Source organism: Odocoileus virginianus, unplaced genomic scaffold, assembly GCF_023699985.2.
Source record: "Odocoileus virginianus isolate 20LAN1187 ecotype Illinois unplaced genomic scaffold, Ovbor_1.2 Unplaced_Contig_4, whole genome shotgun sequence".
Lineage (NCBI taxonomy): Eukaryota > Metazoa > Chordata > Mammalia > Artiodactyla > Cervidae > Odocoileus > Odocoileus virginianus.
In genome coordinates, this window is record NW_027224321.1 from 989,566 (window position 1) to 1,005,828 (window position 16,263).

Below are 16,263 nucleotides of genomic sequence, written 5' to 3' on the forward strand. Positions count from 1 at the left end.
CCGTCATCATTCATGACAAATGGGCCATCCTAATGGGAGATTTTAATAATACCTTGTGTTATCTTGACAACTTTTCTATACCTCCAAATCCACCCTAAAAGGAAGTTTGTTTTAGAAAAGAGACAACACGGTGGCAGGGAGGGCTGCTGGGAGGAGGGGTGCCAGGGCATGGCTCACAGACCCTTGACTCTGGTTGGTATCTGCCGTAGGCGGTAACCAAGGCTGGAGTCCAGAGGGTGCCCTGCAGTGCGGGCCAGTGTTTCCGGGCGCCCCTTGCCAGGGAGGAACCCAGGCCTCCTCACCTTCTGCCAAGCATGGTGCCCACCCGCTCCAGGTCAGGCGCTGGCCTGTCTCTTCCAGTCAGCTGGTTCTTTGTCCTCTCCTGGACTAGACTTTTAACAGTGAGCTGCTCTCCCGGTCAGCGAGGAAGCCAGCTTCCAAACACAAAGCGCAGGTCAGCTCTGCCAGGTGAACTTGAACTTGAGACAGGCAGCAGAGCAGTGGGAACGGTGGGCCTGTGTATCAGCTGCCCTGCAATTCCGAGTCTGGAGCACTAGGCTGGTGGGGAGGGGTGGTCGGGGTGGCCGAGGGCCCCCGCTCATCCTGTTAGCGGCTCGGGGTGATGCGTGGAAGAGGGGATGAGTCGGTGAGGTCGTCTCTCCTCCGAAGATGGCTGATTGCGGCATGCACGGCTGGATCGAGGCATCTGCTCCTTCAGGCATTTTCTGCTGATGCCCTGAGTCAGGGCTCAGGGTGCAAGTGCTGTGGTGCGCCCAGCACCAGGAAAGTCTGAGCGCACACACATGCACGCATAGGCATGGAGGCTCGGGTCCCTGCACTTGAGCTTGTAATCTTAGGCCAGAAGGCTTTCTCAGGGGACCCGGCTCCGGGCCAGCATGGGGACAAATGTCTGTCTCCAGCTGGGTCCGCCGTCCTCTGGCCAGTCTTCTGTGCCCAGGGATTGCCCGGGACGGGGGCAGTTCTGAGCAGCTCCTGCTGATGGGAGGAGGTTACTGATGTGGGGACCATGCCTTGAGTGGCAGGGGGCCTCGGTCTGGGCTGAGATTCAGCTGGAAATAGACAAGGGGGTGTCAGGTGGCAGGAGCAGAGATGGCAGCCATCCTGGGTGGCCTTTGATGGTTCCTCATCGCAGGGCAAATCCTGGAGCACTTACGTAGCGCCGACTGTAGACCTCGCGCTCTTCTAAACGCTTCACACATACACTCCCCACAACAGTTTGTAGGTTGGGTGCCCTTTTTTAGAGATGAAGGCAGGTCTGCTCCTGGCTCAAGGTCCTGCCAGTGGGAGGGCATGAGAGTGGTGCTCCGGGGCCCCGGGCAGCCCACCCAGCCTGGCACCTCCTCAGGTGGGACAGCTGGAGATTCCCAGCCAGTGTGTTTACACAGACAGGCATCACCCTGGCGCTTAGGGTCCCTGCGCTGGGCGAGCTCCGGGTGCTGGGATCTTCTGGTGTCTCCCTTCTCTCGATGACCTCTGGACCCAGAGACTCCCGCGATGGACATAGAGCGGGGATGGCTGCTTCGGTGACCACCCCCACACCCAGGGACCACTTCCCTGCTGTAGGGGTTTTCCAGAGGGTTCTCTCTTCGCCGCTCTTCCTGCCCAAGTGCACAGATCTGAGACTCAGCATGTTTGAGTTAACACCACCACATTCCCCAGCTGCCCCAGTAAGAAACCTCTCCGGATTCCGTACGTGCTCAAGGTGTGTTTGAGCAAACACGTTTTCTGGTCCCTTTTAGCTCTTCCATGCAAGCAAGCTGTGCAGCTCCTGGGCTTTTTTCCTACAGCCAGCCTGATCTTTAGGCCCTGGACACTCTCCGTGTCTCTCCTGGCCCTGGGACCGGAGCCCCAGGAGCAGGGCAGCCGCCTTGCCGTGGCCTCGGGGCCTTTGCTCCTGCACCCCTTCGGGTGATGTTCGTGGTTTGCACGTCTTGCCTTCCGTCACTCCCTCTGGAAGCGCTTTGTCACTCATTCAACAAGTATTTGAGAGCCCACCGCATCTGGGGGTGTGGAGGGGGCAAACGACAGAGTCCCAGGCACAGTCCACTTTCCATCCGTGGGCAGCAGGGACCAGATACCCTTTCCCTGGGCCCCAGGCCGAGCTGGCGTGCACTGGGCCACGCGCTTACCGACCAGGGCCGCCCGGTGTGCTGAACTCTGGCTGGGCCCTTCTCTGCTGCCAGCCACAGTCTCGCCCATCAGCTCGCATAGAAGGTTTCTTTTGTTCGGTGCTATTGGCATGATTGAATCCATCGCTGCTGCCAAACAGGATGTGGTCTGGGTGACTCCCAGCTTCCAGCAATCGAAGGTTCTTGTTTTCCACTGCCCGGAGAGGGACAAACCCATAACCACAGGGCACTTCAGGGGCCCTGGGGGGAGCCCTAGGTTAATGAAGAGCCCAGCATGGCAGCGTCTGGGACCAGCATCTTTAATTGCATGGGAGGGAGGGGGAGAGGTGGGGCGATTTCTCACAGTCATAACCCAGCCCAGGAGGAGATGGCTTCCAGGTGAGGCTGGAGGTCTTTGAGTTTGGTTTGGGAGGAGGGTTTCTAGGTGGGGCCCTACTCCCAGATCACAGCTGGGCTGTTTCTCTGCAGCATGAGGAGACGAGGGAGGGAGCCGCCTTTTCCCTAGGCCTGCAGGGCCTGTCCTTACGACTCCATTGGGTTATCAGGCGGCCAGGCCTTGTGGTGCCTAAATCTTGAATGCATGTGTGTATGCGCGGTTGTGTCGACTCTCTGCCAGCCCATGGACTGTAGCCCTCCACACTCCTCTGTCCATGGGATTCTCCAGGCAAGAATACTGGAGTGGGTTGCCTTGCCCTCCTCTAGGGAATCTTCCCCACCCAGAGATTGAACCCTGCATCTCCTGCATTAGCAGGCATGTCCCTTGCCATTAATACCACCTCGGAAGCCTGTAGATACAAATAAACACTTAAATATTTGGGACGAAGAAAAGATGGCAGAAACAGTGACAACTCATAGAGACTGGTATAGCTTCTCCCTTTCCATGGTTTTCCCCATTATTCTTGCTGGATTGTAGGAGTTCTTTGAATTTTCTGGAAAATAAGTTTTTCTTGGCTGTGAGCATTGCAAATATTGCCTCCTAGTTTACTTGCCCACACGTGCTTTAAAAATCCAATGAAGCACGTTCCGAATCCGTCCTGGGGGATAATTTACAGAACTGTTTTCCAGGCGTTCCCAGTTCTGGCCGGTGTGTCCTTGGTCTTGGCCAAGGCATCGTGCCTGGTCCAGCTTATTGTAATTATCCGTCACTGCCTTCTCTCACTTTCTGTTCCCCTTCATGGATCACCCCCCTCCCTGGTCTGGGAGTGCTTTCCTGCACAAATCGTTTTGGTCTCTTAGTCATTTGGGGGAAAATGTGTGAGTCAGCCCTGGACCTCGGGCCTGGGGCACACCCCCTCCTGGCCGAGCAGCTTTAAATCTGCGTTTCTTTGTGGCCCCTGGAGGTGGGAGCTTTACGAAAGGAATGTGGGGTCTAGGGATCCTGGACCCAGCCTGTTTAGAAGGAATGCATTCCTGGAGGAAGTTAAAATTAGAAAAAGCAGCTACACTTCCTGCCATTCAGCCGCAGTTGGCTGCTGTTTGTTTGCACAAGGATTCTTCTGGTAACAATCTGGGGTCGGTTTCTGCTGGAATGTGACGGTGAAGTCACGGTTTGCAGGATGGAGGTAGTCCGTTTCCATGGCGATCTTTGTTGTTGAAGTCACTGCTTTGTGAATTCTCGGAGAATTGTGCCAGCGTGGAAAAATAGTCTTGAAACAGCTCCTTTTCATGGCTAGCAAGGAAGATTTTACTTATTTGCGAAAGCTCTTGAATGGGAAGTTGATACCGTGGAGTGCATCTGTTTGTCGGTGAACGCTAGAAGGAGTAGACCTGGGCCTTTGGCAGTGGGGCTTGGCTCCCCATCGCTCCGCCCCCTCGCAGGGAGGCTGGGACTTCTTGGGAAGCCCGCTGTGACTGGGGGAGCCCCCCCTGACTGGCGTAGGCGGGGAGGGGGCACCCTCCCACCCCACCTCCTTTTTAGCAAATAAAAATACACCGCACCCTGCTCTGGTTGACTATTTGGGACATACTTAGGGTAATAACATTAATTGTTGCATATCTGAACAGATTTAGCAGGGTGTCCTAACACCCAGACCACCTCCGGCTTTCCTCTGTGGTCCTCAGTCTTGGTCTCGTGGTGCCTGGGCCCCTGCCAGGTGAGGAAGGGATGTTGCCTGCTCCTCGCTGGCTGGTGGGCTTGTGGCTCCTCCAGGTTTGTCCCCAGGGCCTCGGACACTTCCTCCTGCTGGCGCTGGGCTGGCCGCTCTCACTTGCTGGGGTCAGGCTTGCAGTCAGGCAGTCATGGCGCGTGCTGCCCCCGTTCCGTGGACAGAGAGCATGCAGGAGGTCTGAGAGGTCTCCCGCCTCATCACACCCTGCCCAGAAGCTGGAGGGCACGGGGGAGCTGGCGCGTCATCTTCCCTGGAGAACAGATGTGCTCATCAGAGGCGGATGTTCACCGAACCAGGGCCATCACCAGCTCTGCACTGGCCTGCCCAGGAGTGCCATCCCTTAAGCAGGGGGGTGGGCGGCGAGCATGTCACCCAGACCTGGAGTCACAGGTCTCTTGGTGGGAGTCATGGGCCGGCACTGGACCTCGAAGGAAGAGGGGAGTTGTGTATGTAGGAGTTTTCTGGTGGGTAGCTCCCCTGGCCAGAGTGAAGGGAGTTGGCGTGGGTGCTAAGAGGCTGGTGGGATGGGGCCAAGCTGGGGAGAACCCTGAGCTGGGGCAGGGATGCTTGGCCTCAGGTGGGCTGGTGCCAGGAGGGAGAAGGGCACTTTGTGTTCACGGGCAGGGGAGGTGAAGGTGAGGGAACTAGAGGATGGATTCGGTGGAGATGCAGCTGGGACCAGCTGATCAAGAGGGCCAGCAGATCACAGGTATGTTCAGGCAACAGATACCACTGGTGGAGCATCTTACTGTGTGCTCCGTGAAGCAGGTGTAGGGGCTGGATGCAACGCTGAGCGAAACAGGTGTCTTCCTGCCCTGGGGGCCATGCAGATATGCTCATGAGAGATACAGGGCTGATTCCTCGGGGGGATACTATAGCTGTCCACTGAGTGCTTGCTGTATTCCAGATGGACAGGGTGAGGTCTTTGCCTTCCAGGAGAGAAGAAAGGAAGTAAATAGATGATATAGAGTGCTGGGAGTGATCACTGAAGGCGGGTATCGGGATGGGCAGAGAAGCCGTGCTGTTTTGAGAGGGAGTGTAGTAGGCTCAGGGGCTTCCCAGGTGGCGCTAGTGGTAAAGAACCCACCTGCCAGTGCAGGAGACACAAGAGATGTGGGTTTGATCCCTGGGTCGGGAAGATCCCCTGGAGGAGAGCGTGGCAACCCACTCCAGTATTCTTCGCCTGGGAAATCTCATGGACAGAATTGCCTGGCAGACTATAACCCATAGAGTCACACAGAGTCGAGTACAACTGAATCGACTTAGCACACACTCCTGTCGTAGGCTGACTGTCCCTTCCCACCTCCCCCGGGGATCGTCACATGGTAATTGCCAGAACCTATGCATGGTACTTCTTGGGTAAAAAGGACTTGGCGGGGGTGATAGCTGAAGGATCTTGAGATGACCCTGCCTCTCCGGAGGGGCCCCGAGTGTCCTGCATGGGGGAGATGTGTCCGCAGAGCAGAGGGTGATGGAGACGGAGATGGAGTGAGTGGGCTCTGCCGTGGGAGGGAGGGGCTGTAAGCCAGGAATCCAGGATGCCAGAAGGCGGAAAGGGCACGGCAACGGATTCTCCCAGTAGAGCCTCCATGACGCACCAGGCCCAGCAATGCTTGACGTTCGCCCAGTGAGACTGGTTTCACATTTGTGCTCTCTAGATGGTAAGAATAAACTGGTTTCAAGGCTCCAGGTTTGTGGCCGTTTGTGACAGTTCCTAGGGCTGTCACATGCTTTCCCTGGGAAAGGAACGCGGAAGCCCCGGGGATTGAGGAGGTGATGTTTGAGCCAAGCCCAGGTGTAAATAAAAAACTTTCCCTGGTGGCTCAGATAGTAAAGAATCTGCTTGCAATGCAGGAGACCTGAGTTCAATCCCTGGATCAGGAAGACCCCCTGGAGAAGGGACTGGCAGCCCACTCCCAGTATTCTCGCCTGGAGAAGCCCATGGACAGAGGAGCCTGGCAGGTTCTGTCCGCGGGGTCACACAGAGTCAGACACGACTGAGTGCCTAACACCTTCACTTTGGCTTATTTCAGGTATAAGGGGTGGGAAACATACTCACCACACGTTCAGGATGTGAGGGTGGGCTTTCCTACTGCCCTGTGGGCTGGGACCGTGGGGCCTGCCCTGGGATCCAGTTCCAGCTTCAAGTAAGGAATTCCTGGGAACTGTGAGCCCTGATGGCCCTCAGCCTGGACACGAGCTGCAGTGAATTTATACGTTTTTAATGTAAAAATGTCAACTGCTTTTCTCCAGATTTAGCTGTGTATACGTGTATCTTATTAATGGAACAAAATATTTCCTTGGCTTTCTAAATTGGGAGTTTCTAGCAATACAAAATAGCACACTGGCTTTGACCAGAACTGGCCAGAAAGAATGCATCCATGTCACTCAGCTGGGCTTGTGTCTTGGCCATAAAAGGTCCAGTGGCCGAGTGCCTGCTTGACATTTGCCATCTGTTCTTGTTTGAGGTCCCCAAGTGCAGAGCCTGAGGGGAGGACTTGGAGATTGATATTTTGGAGAGAGGTGGTCCCCAGAAGCAGGAGTGGGAACGCAGGAGGGCGACGTGAGGAAGTGAGGGAGGCAAGTACAAGATACATCACTGAGGTCATGGTCACTATGACTGCTGGGGACCCTCCCGAGGGACCTCAGAATGGTCCTTCTGGAGGATGGGGCAGCCACAGGAGTGTGTGGCCTGAAGGCTGAGCTAGGGCTGGGGGCCTGGGGCGCTGTGATGGGGTCACACCCACCCATTTGGAGGGTGTGGTCTTTTTCCTTTTTTGGCCGTGCTGGGTCTTCTTTGCTGCCTGTGGGCTTTCTCCAGATGCAGCACCTGGCTGTCTCAATGAGCGGCTTCTCGTTGCAAAGCACGGGCTCTCGCTGCAGGCTTCAGTAGTGGCAGCACGCAAGCTTCAGTGGTTGCAGCTGTCCAGCTGAGTTGCCTTGTGATATGTGGAATCTTCCCAGACCAGGGATCGAACTGTGTCCCTTGCATTGGCAGGTGGATTCTTAGCCACTGGACCACCAGGGAAGTCCTGGAGAGTATCTTGATAGCACAGTGAGGGGTGACTCATTGTATACAAATCCAACACAACGTGGGCTCTGCGACATCCAGACTCACGTCCCCTGTGGGTCCTGAGAAAGGCAGCTATTTCAACCCCCTCCAGCGAGAGCTGAAACCACCTCCAAAGTGTGTCTTCGTGACTGTCCCGGGTCAGCGAAGCAGGCGGTGTTCAGGCGAGGCTTGGAGAAAGTTCAGATGCGTGTGTGAGGAGAGACGGGAGCACAGAGGTACGAAGCGCCTCGCCTGCAGAGGGACTCTGGACCCCTGTGTGTAGCATCCTCTCTCAATACCTGTTTGGGGCCTGGTCAGCCCAGGTGGTCCCTTCCCCGCCTCCCGGGAGCCCCTCCTGCATCCAGGAGTTTTCTCTCCATCTAGTTCTGGACTCACCCCAGCAGCTTTGTGCCTTGGCGTCTTCCATTTTCAGCCTTGTCTTTTTTTAAAATTTATTTTTATTTTATTTTTGGCTGTGCTGGGTCTTTTTGCTGCACGGGCTTTTCTCTAGCTGCAGAGAGCAGGGGCTACTCTCTGCTTGAGGGACACGAGCTCTGCGCTGCAGTCGCTTCTTCTGTCGCTGAGCACGTGCTCTAGGGCTCGAGGGCTTAGTAGTTGTGGCTCCTGGGCTTAGCGGCTTGGGCATCTTCCTGGACCAGGTATTGAACCCGTGTCTCCTGCATGGGCAGGCGGATTCTCTCCCATTGAGCCACCAGGGAAGCCCCCAGCCTTGTCTTATATCTAGGTCCCTGCTGTCTCTTATTTCCCATCTAGAGTGCAGGACCCATTGGTTTTATTTATCTTGCTGGTCCTTCTGTACCTTGCAGGGAACAGAGCCAAGTGCAGATTTGGGAGATGGAGGAGAAATCTGTTGACACTTAACCTCCTGTCCCTCAGAGCCAAAGGAGCACCAGCCAGGAGGGCTTGAGCTGTGTTCACAGTTGTGTTAACCTTTCACGCCTGATTGGTGGTTGCTGATGACAAAGGTCTTACTGTGTAGAACAGTTGCTGGGTGGAGAGGCTCATCAGAGAGGTTCACGTGACCCTAGCGGAGAATGAGGGATGGCCAATGGAACCCACCTTTCTTGTCCCATAATAGCCACCTGGGCCAGGGTGTTCTGATGTGTTCTGACTCCACACACCTATTCCAGCCTGTAGTTAGAGCTGGGGGTCCGAGAGGGAAGTGACCCCATGGAGCTGTGCCCTTGGCCCAGCCTTGCTGGTGGGCAGCGGGTGGTGGTCACCCAGACCTGTATCCACCAATATGAGTGTCTCCCCAAATGCACACCTCTCCAGCACACAGCCATCTACTGAATTAGCTTCAAGTTGGCATTTTCTTTATCTATGTGTATTGAAGATTGCTTTTTTTTTTTTTTTTTTAAGTCCTGTTAGGAGAGTTGGCTGTTCCAGGGGTTGGGAACTGCCTTGCATTTCTGGATAACATTATACTTATCTCAACAGAGAGATTTAGAACTGGGGATTTATTTTGTGGTAAATGAATAAAAACACTCTGTCCTCTTATAACCTGGTTTGGGTCTTGGGCTTCAGAAAATGTTCGTTGCAGTGAGTCTGTTTCTGAACCATTTCTGCATATCTGTGAGGGTAGGGCATGTTATCTAAAAGTGGGAGTGGGCTGGGGTACATAGCAGATTAACAAATGGCAAAGCAGTCCATGTTCTCTTAGAGAAGGGATTCCGCCCTTTTCCCGCAGCTTTGGCTAGGTTTTTGGAACTGAATGGTACCCCAGTCCAACAGCAAGGCAGGCGGAGGCCCCCCCAGCCCACTCTGCAGAGCTGAGAGGGGAAGGGGGCTCTTGGGACGTGAGCAGGGCATAGAGGGGATTTGGGGTCAGCTGGAAAAGGTCTGCTGTTATCATTGGGGAGGAGTCAGGGTGCATCTCCCCCTCTTTCACTGTTGCTAAGGTGAGAGGTTGCCAGGGTGAAGATGTGACCTCCTGGAAGAAGAATCTGCGAGGTCAGAGGGCGGGTGGTCCTTGCCTTGACAGGTCTTGCCCCCCAACCCCATTCAGGGAGGGGTGACCCTCAGGAGGGCGGCTCTGGGGAAGGAGGTGGCTGCTGGGGTCCTGGCAGAAAAGGGACCATGCTGGACCCCATGTGTGCCAGCCCTGCCAGCACGCACTCGGGGCCAGGCAGCTCCCCACCCCGCCTGGTGGGCGCCATGGAGCAAGGGTGCGCGTCCCGGGTCTCAGATTCAGCGACTGAAGCCAGGATTTGAGGCTCTGTTCAAATAGGGTCTGCGCTTGCACGTGCTGACTTGACCCAGTATTTCTGCCTCCTCTGTGTTTGTCGGGAGTCTCCCAGGCCTGGCACAGAAGCCCCCCTTCCTGCAGCTCATAAACACCAGGCAGGATGTTGTACTTCCAACTTTAGGAGACTTGAGACGGGGGAGGTTATAATTTCTGTCTTGGAAGAAGGAAAGAAGGAAGGCAGGGTAGCACTGGAACCCAGACTGGCATTTGATGCCCTCAGATGGAGACATCTGGTCTGCCTGCAGCCTGCTTTGCCTGCCTCTATTTTCTTTGCACTTGACTGTTGTTCTGTTCATCAAGGTCCTGGGGGCAGCTTTGGACCGGTGGGTTATGATCTCAGCTTCCCGTTTCTTGACCTCGGTCAGTCATTGAAACCCCGTTGAACCTCACTCACCGAGTCTGCTGAGAAGGACACCATGGTGCTGACCCCGCCCACCTCCAACCTCCAGGAGGCCGGGTGGAGAAGCACATTGTTGTCAGTTACCCCGTGGGATCAGTGTGGTCCAGGGACCTGTGGCGCCAGCATCACCTGGGAGCAAGTTGGGAATGCACGTTCCCAGGCCCAGCCCAGGCCTCGTGGTAGAGACTATGTTTGAACAAACCCTCCAGGTGAGCCTGGTACATGCCCTTGTTTGAGAACCACCACCTTATTCATATAGAAAAAGTGTAATTCTCAGCCATTCATGCCATAAGCATAATTGCGAGATTTCTATTACACATTTGGCTAAATCTCTGGACTTTTATTCTTCAAAGAAGAGAAAGGCAGCATCTCTGCCCTTAAGGTGGCCCACGTTGTTTGTTGTTCAGTTGCTCAGTCGTGTCCTACTCTTTGTGACCCCATGGACTGCAGCACACCAGGCTTCCCTGTCCTTCCAGAGGCTTTATGTCCCAGAGCTTGCTCAAACTCATGTCCATCGAGTCGATGAGGCCATCCAACCATCTCATCTCCTGTCGTCTCCTTCTCCCACCCTCAATCTTTCCCAGCATCAGGGTCTTTCCCAATGAGTCAGTTCTTCACATCAGGTGGCAAAGTATTGGAGCTTCAACTTCAGCATCAGTCCTTCCAGTGAATATTCAGGGTTGATTTCTTTCAGGATTGACTGGTTTGATCTCCTTGCAGTCCATAGACTAACAAAAACGATGGGAAGAGTCTACTGTACATGATAGGGAGAAAAAAAAGATGATAACGCAGAAAAAGCAAAAAGTAAAGAGTAATCTCCGACATGACGTGGAGAGACCTGTTTTACACTTGGGGAAGCCCAGGGTCAAGTTAGGTAAGCTGGCAGAGGTTATCAGGCCCACGAAGGGCAGAGCTGGAATGCGAGTCCTCAGATCTGACGGGGTCATCTCAGAAACCTCCGGGTCCAGGCTCTCCCCATCCATGTGGCATCTCACACACCCAGCGCCTGGCTGGAGCCGCCTCCCCGCTTGTTCAGAGGAGAAGGCTACGGTCAGGATGGAAAACCTCAGACGTCCTGGAAGCTCCTTCATCAGCTTTGCACTGGGGATTGTCATGTTGGATTTAAACCTCCAGCTCTGCTGGGAGCCCAGATCTGTGACCCCGGTCAGATTGTAAAGGTCCTAAGTCATTAGTCAGTGAATGGAAAAAGTTAGTCAAGGCCTGGAAGAATTAGAATTTTTTTTTACTGGGAAAAAAAACTGTCCATGGATCTTCCCGTCTTCCTACATTGGGTGAAGGTCTTTCTCTGAGCGTGTGTTTGATGACTATATCTGGCATGCATGGAGCACAGCCTAGTACAACCTCACGATTCCCCATTTGTTTATTTTTTTACGTTTATTGTATTTATTTATTTTTGGCTGCACTGGATCTTTGTTGCTGCACATGGGGTTTCTCTAGTTGTGGGGAGCAGGGGCTACTCTAATTGCAGGATGCGGGCATCTCATCGTGATGACTTCTCGTTGGTGAGCAGACTCTAGGCCACAGGCTTCAGTAGTTGCAGCACACGGGCTTAGATGATCTGCTGCCCGTGGACCCTTCCCGGACCAGGAATCAAACCTCTGTCCCCTGCACTGGCAGGCAGATTCTTACCCGCTGTGCCCCCAGGGAAGTCCTGATGCCCTGTTTAGAGTCAAAGGATGACACAAAGGCTGGCAAAGCAGCCTGAGTCAAGAGTTCTGGAGTTTTTTTTTTTTTTTCTTAAATGTTTAATGTGGTCTAGTTTGCCAGCCTGTTTTAAACGATTCCCCACTATCAGGTCTTTACAAAATATTCCACTTGACTGGTCTTGGAAGCTGCTCATCTCCCATGATGATTATTGGAATAATTAAATCCATTAAAATGTCTGTAACAAGGCCCATCAGCTCCATCCAGCGGGAGCAGAAGCCTGGAGGAGGAGGAGAAGGCAGCCTTGTGGCCACAGGTGTGGGCATCCACGTATCTGAGAGCGAGTGGGCACAGGTCACCCAGACACAACGGGAGCCTCCACCCTCGTCCCCGCCCTGCTGGGGAGGAAGGATGCGCAGATTGCCGGCCATGCACAAGGAACAAAACCACCAACTTGAGACCGTGCCAGGCACCAGATGGGAATGCACAGGTGTGTAGGGTGAAGCCGCCGCGGGCATCTGGTCAACCTGTGTCTCAGTTACCCGCCTTCTGTGCTTCACAGTCAATCTAGGCTTCATCCACGGGAGAGCAAAGGCTGTTCCTTGCCCCATGTGCTATAAAATTTGAAATAGCATGAAATTTTAGGAGAGGTAGGTGAAGCGGTTCTGTATTCTGTGTAAGAAAGGTTTCCCCAGAGACCAGGTGTCCTTTCACTTGACTGCCTCCCCCACCACACACCTAAGTACTGTTGTTTCACTGGTGTTTCTTTTGTTAGCATTAAATACCACGGTCCGTCTGCAGAAGCATGATTACTCTCAGTTTTGTAAATTGGTTGCCTTGCCCTTTCTTCCATAAACAATGAAAATCAAGGGTGACGTCCACCGCCAGGCCTGGGACCCCGACGCTCACGTGCCTTGAGCATCTCTGGCAGAGGGACCCAGGGTGCTAACCTGTGCCCCAGGGGGGCCCAGAGCTCTCGCTTCTCAGGTTGGAGCAGGCTCCAGGAAACAGTTTCTGGTTGATAAAGTTTACCTCTGGGCCTTTCTTGCTTCCTTTTCAAGCCACGCCTCCCATTGTTGCCCTTCCCTTCCTCTTGCCATCTCTGCTGCCTGCTACCCGGCCAGCCCTCGGGCACTGGCCATGCCCGTGGGTGCTGCCCACGTCTGTGGCTTGAGCCTGCCCCCGGCTGCCCCTCTGCCCTGCAGCCTGCACAGGGCTGGTGTAGACCAGGGGTCAGCGCACCTTCACTGCAGAAGGCCAGGCAGCGTTTCAGCTTTGTGGCCCCTCAGGTGTCCGTGGCAGTTACCTCTGTGGGCCATCGACACACAGAACCACAGGCAAAACCGTAAAAGGCAGGGTGCCTGTGTTCAGTAAAACTGTGCGTCTGCACACGGCGATCTGAATTTCATATTTTTAAAACATTTCATATAATTTTTATGTATTATTATGTGCTTTCCCTATTGAAAAATGCTCTTCATCCATGGGCAGAGACAGGTGTTGGGCCGGCTTTGACTCAGTTTTGTCCTTTAGTGCTGTGACTTTGGTGTTTTCGGGTGTGGTGGGCACAACAGTGGGTGAGACCGAATCCTGCCCTGGAGAGATCTCAGTCTAGATATTGGCAGGTGCCCGATGTAAAGGACCCTCTGGCCGGTGGATCCATACGTGTCCACCGTGATGGTTAGAAACCCAGGCGATAGGCCAGCTTCCCCAGAGCCACCCTAGAAATGCTTCTCCTGTGCTGGATGACTGCGTGGATGCTGGGGTTGCAGGGGCAAAGCATGCGGGTTTGGGTGTTCAGTGACATCAGAGGACCACGTGGGTCCTGCCCTGAGAGGCTTGGCACTGCAGGGTGGCCAGCTCTCGTGGGGTTAACACGAGGCAAGCTGCAGGTCCAGCACAGGCGAGGTTTCAGAGTGTTTCTGAACCAGTCCCTTTCAGCTCTTGAGACAGATGGCCTCGTGAGGATTTCTTCTCCCAGTTTGTTGTGTGTTGTATGAGATTGGTTGTATGAGTTTGCTTGGGTGCGTGACAAAGAAGTCAGGGCATCGGGCATCTTCTAGACTCCAGGGTTTGGGGCTAACTTGACGCACACACACCAAGTCCTGTGCTTTCTTTGGGGGCCATGGTGACTGATGGGCCCCTGGCTTCTGGCGGTTCCCTCCTTGACTGAAGGCCCACGCCCCTCTCCTCTCAGGTCAGTGGGTCCTTGTGCAGAAACCTGGGGCTTCCAGAGAGGTAGAGCCTGCAGCTGGGGAGGTGGGAAGGGGCTGATCCTGCTCACCTAATCCCCCTACCCTGGACCTCACAGGCACGCTTGTTCACGGCCAGAGTCGTGAACGCCGAGTGGGCGGGGGGCTCCAGGTGCGCACCTGTCCTGCCACAGGTCTCTCTAGGAACCTACCAGGGGTCCCTGTGAGCGACCAGAGCTTCAGGAGCCTGCTGGAGTGAGCAAGAGAAAAGCCCAGTGGTTTCCTAGGCTCTTGCTTGAAATGCTGAGTGATCCAGCACCTAAAGGTTCATTGACTGAGGATGCTGTAAATGGACTGGGGGAGGGAGCACAGCCCTCCCCTCTTCATAACGCTTCTCATAAAGACTTGGTGGCGGTTGCTCTGGTTGTGTGGAGCACACAGCTATTTTGCATCTGGGAGATGGGCTTTAGGGAGAGCCGTGACACGGATGTGGGAAGTAGAGGCTGCTGACCATGGAGATGCTCTTTTTGGGAGACTCTGTGGCCTTGCCAGCCCCCGACCCCTTCTCGCCCTTCCTGAAGGGCCTGCAGGTGGACCCATGCAGAGGTCAGAGGCTCAGCAGTGCGGGCACCTGGACAGGAGGGAGCGTAGAAAGTCCTGTCGCCCCAGCCTCGATGCCGGGGAGGGGATGGTTTATACAGCACAAGAGACAGCCAAGTTCTCAGACTGGTGCATGCGTGCATGCTAAGTCGCTTCAGTCATGTCCAACTCTTTGCGACCCCATGGACTGTAGCCCGCCAGGCTCCTCTGTCCATGGGATTCTCCAGGCAAGAATACTGGAGTGGGTTGCCATTTCCTCCTCCAGAGGGTCTTCCCAACCCAGGGATCAAACCCGCGTCTCCTGCATCTCCTGCATTGGCAGGCGGGTTCTTTACGACTAGTGCCACCTGAGAAGCCCCTCAGGCTGGTCCAGTGACTTAAAAAAAAAAAAAAGAACAAAAGAGATGTTTGCTGTTCACACCATAGAGCAAATTGGAAAGATTAGAGAAGTCTGAACAAGCATTGAAAGTGAAAGTCACTCAGTCGTGTCCGACTCTTTGCAACCCCATGGGCTATACAGTCCATGGAATTCTCTAGGCCAGAATACTGGAGTGGGTAGCCTTTCCCTTCTCCAGGGGATCTTCCCAACCCAGGGATTGAACCCAGGTCTCCCACATTGCAGGCAGATTCTTTACCAGCTGAGCCACAAGGGAAGCCCAAGAATACTGGAGTGGGTAGCCTATCCTTTCTCCAGTGGATCTTCCTGACCCAGGAATCAAACCAAGGTCTCCTGCATTGCAGGCGGATTCTTTACCAACTGAGCTATCAGGGAGCAAGCATTAAAATACCCAAAACCCACTTCTGAGAGGCCGTCCCTGCATGGTTTCACTCCCCCCAGCTCTTTTCAGTACCCCCACCCCCTTTAAAGTGACGAGGTTCTCACCTGCCCTCTCTAGACAGTCTTTGGGGTCCCACAAGGACCTCGATGACACCCCAAGGCCTGCAGATGCACCCAGAATCCAAGTGACGGGTGGACAGAGGCCTCTGCCTCCTGAGCCCTGAATGTCCTACCCCATCTGCATTTTCTCGTCTTCTCAGGGTCTGAATCTTTTGTCATGTTCAGATACATTTCCTCAGGTTGTTGCTGCCTTTTTGTAGCATTTGTTGATTTCACTGGGGTCTTTCCTTTTGCCTTTGGGTTTCCTACATTCCTTGTGCGCTTAGATCTGTCTCTACCTCAAGAGTTAAGTGTAGAAGCGCTGGATTTTCTCTTTCCTTCTGGTTGATTTCCTTCCACGCCTCCCAGCCTGTCCCCTCCCCTTTCTGTGCATCTGGGATTCATTTCGCTGTGGAAGCCCTGGAGGAAACAGTGCTGTGAAGACCAACCAGCAGCCCCAGCATCTCGGGATAATTCTTGCCCCTCTGTGATGCTCCTTGTAATTGCATGTGGACTGACAACATGGCTGAGGGTCTGTTCCAGGAGAGGATGGTGATTTAGGGAAGGTGCCCAGGATGGGATTTCCTCCTCCTCTTTCACAGGCTGGCCAGGTGCAGGGCTCATGTAAAGCCCGGAGCAGCTCTGTTACCCCCGTCCAGAAGGCCAGGGTGTCATGCCGCGGTGGTACCTTCGATCCCACCATCTCATCACGATCCTTGTTTAAGGAATCTGTTGCAGATGTGGGCTCCTTGGTTACTGTTAGTCACCACCTTCTAAATGACCAGCAAGTGGGGAGGAAACCCCACTGCTGGCAAGTCATCGAGGAATACATCTCTTGGGTTTAGCTGATAGGATTATTCTGTTGAACCTGCACTGCCCGTCTCTGCAGCAGAAGTAATAGCAGGTGAGGGAACACAATACAGCCTTGAGGAAATACAAGCCAAAAATGCCCT

At 54.3% G+C, this 16,263-nt stretch overlaps 1 protein-coding gene across 1 annotated transcript in view; it reads left to right on the forward strand.

Moving 5' to 3' along the window:
- The window catches only part of SH3BP4 (SH3 domain binding protein 4), a 95,563-nt gene that overhangs the window by 23,209 nt on the left and 56,091 nt on the right, over nt 1-16,263 (forward strand). The gene's annotated exons all lie outside the window — the stretch shown is intronic.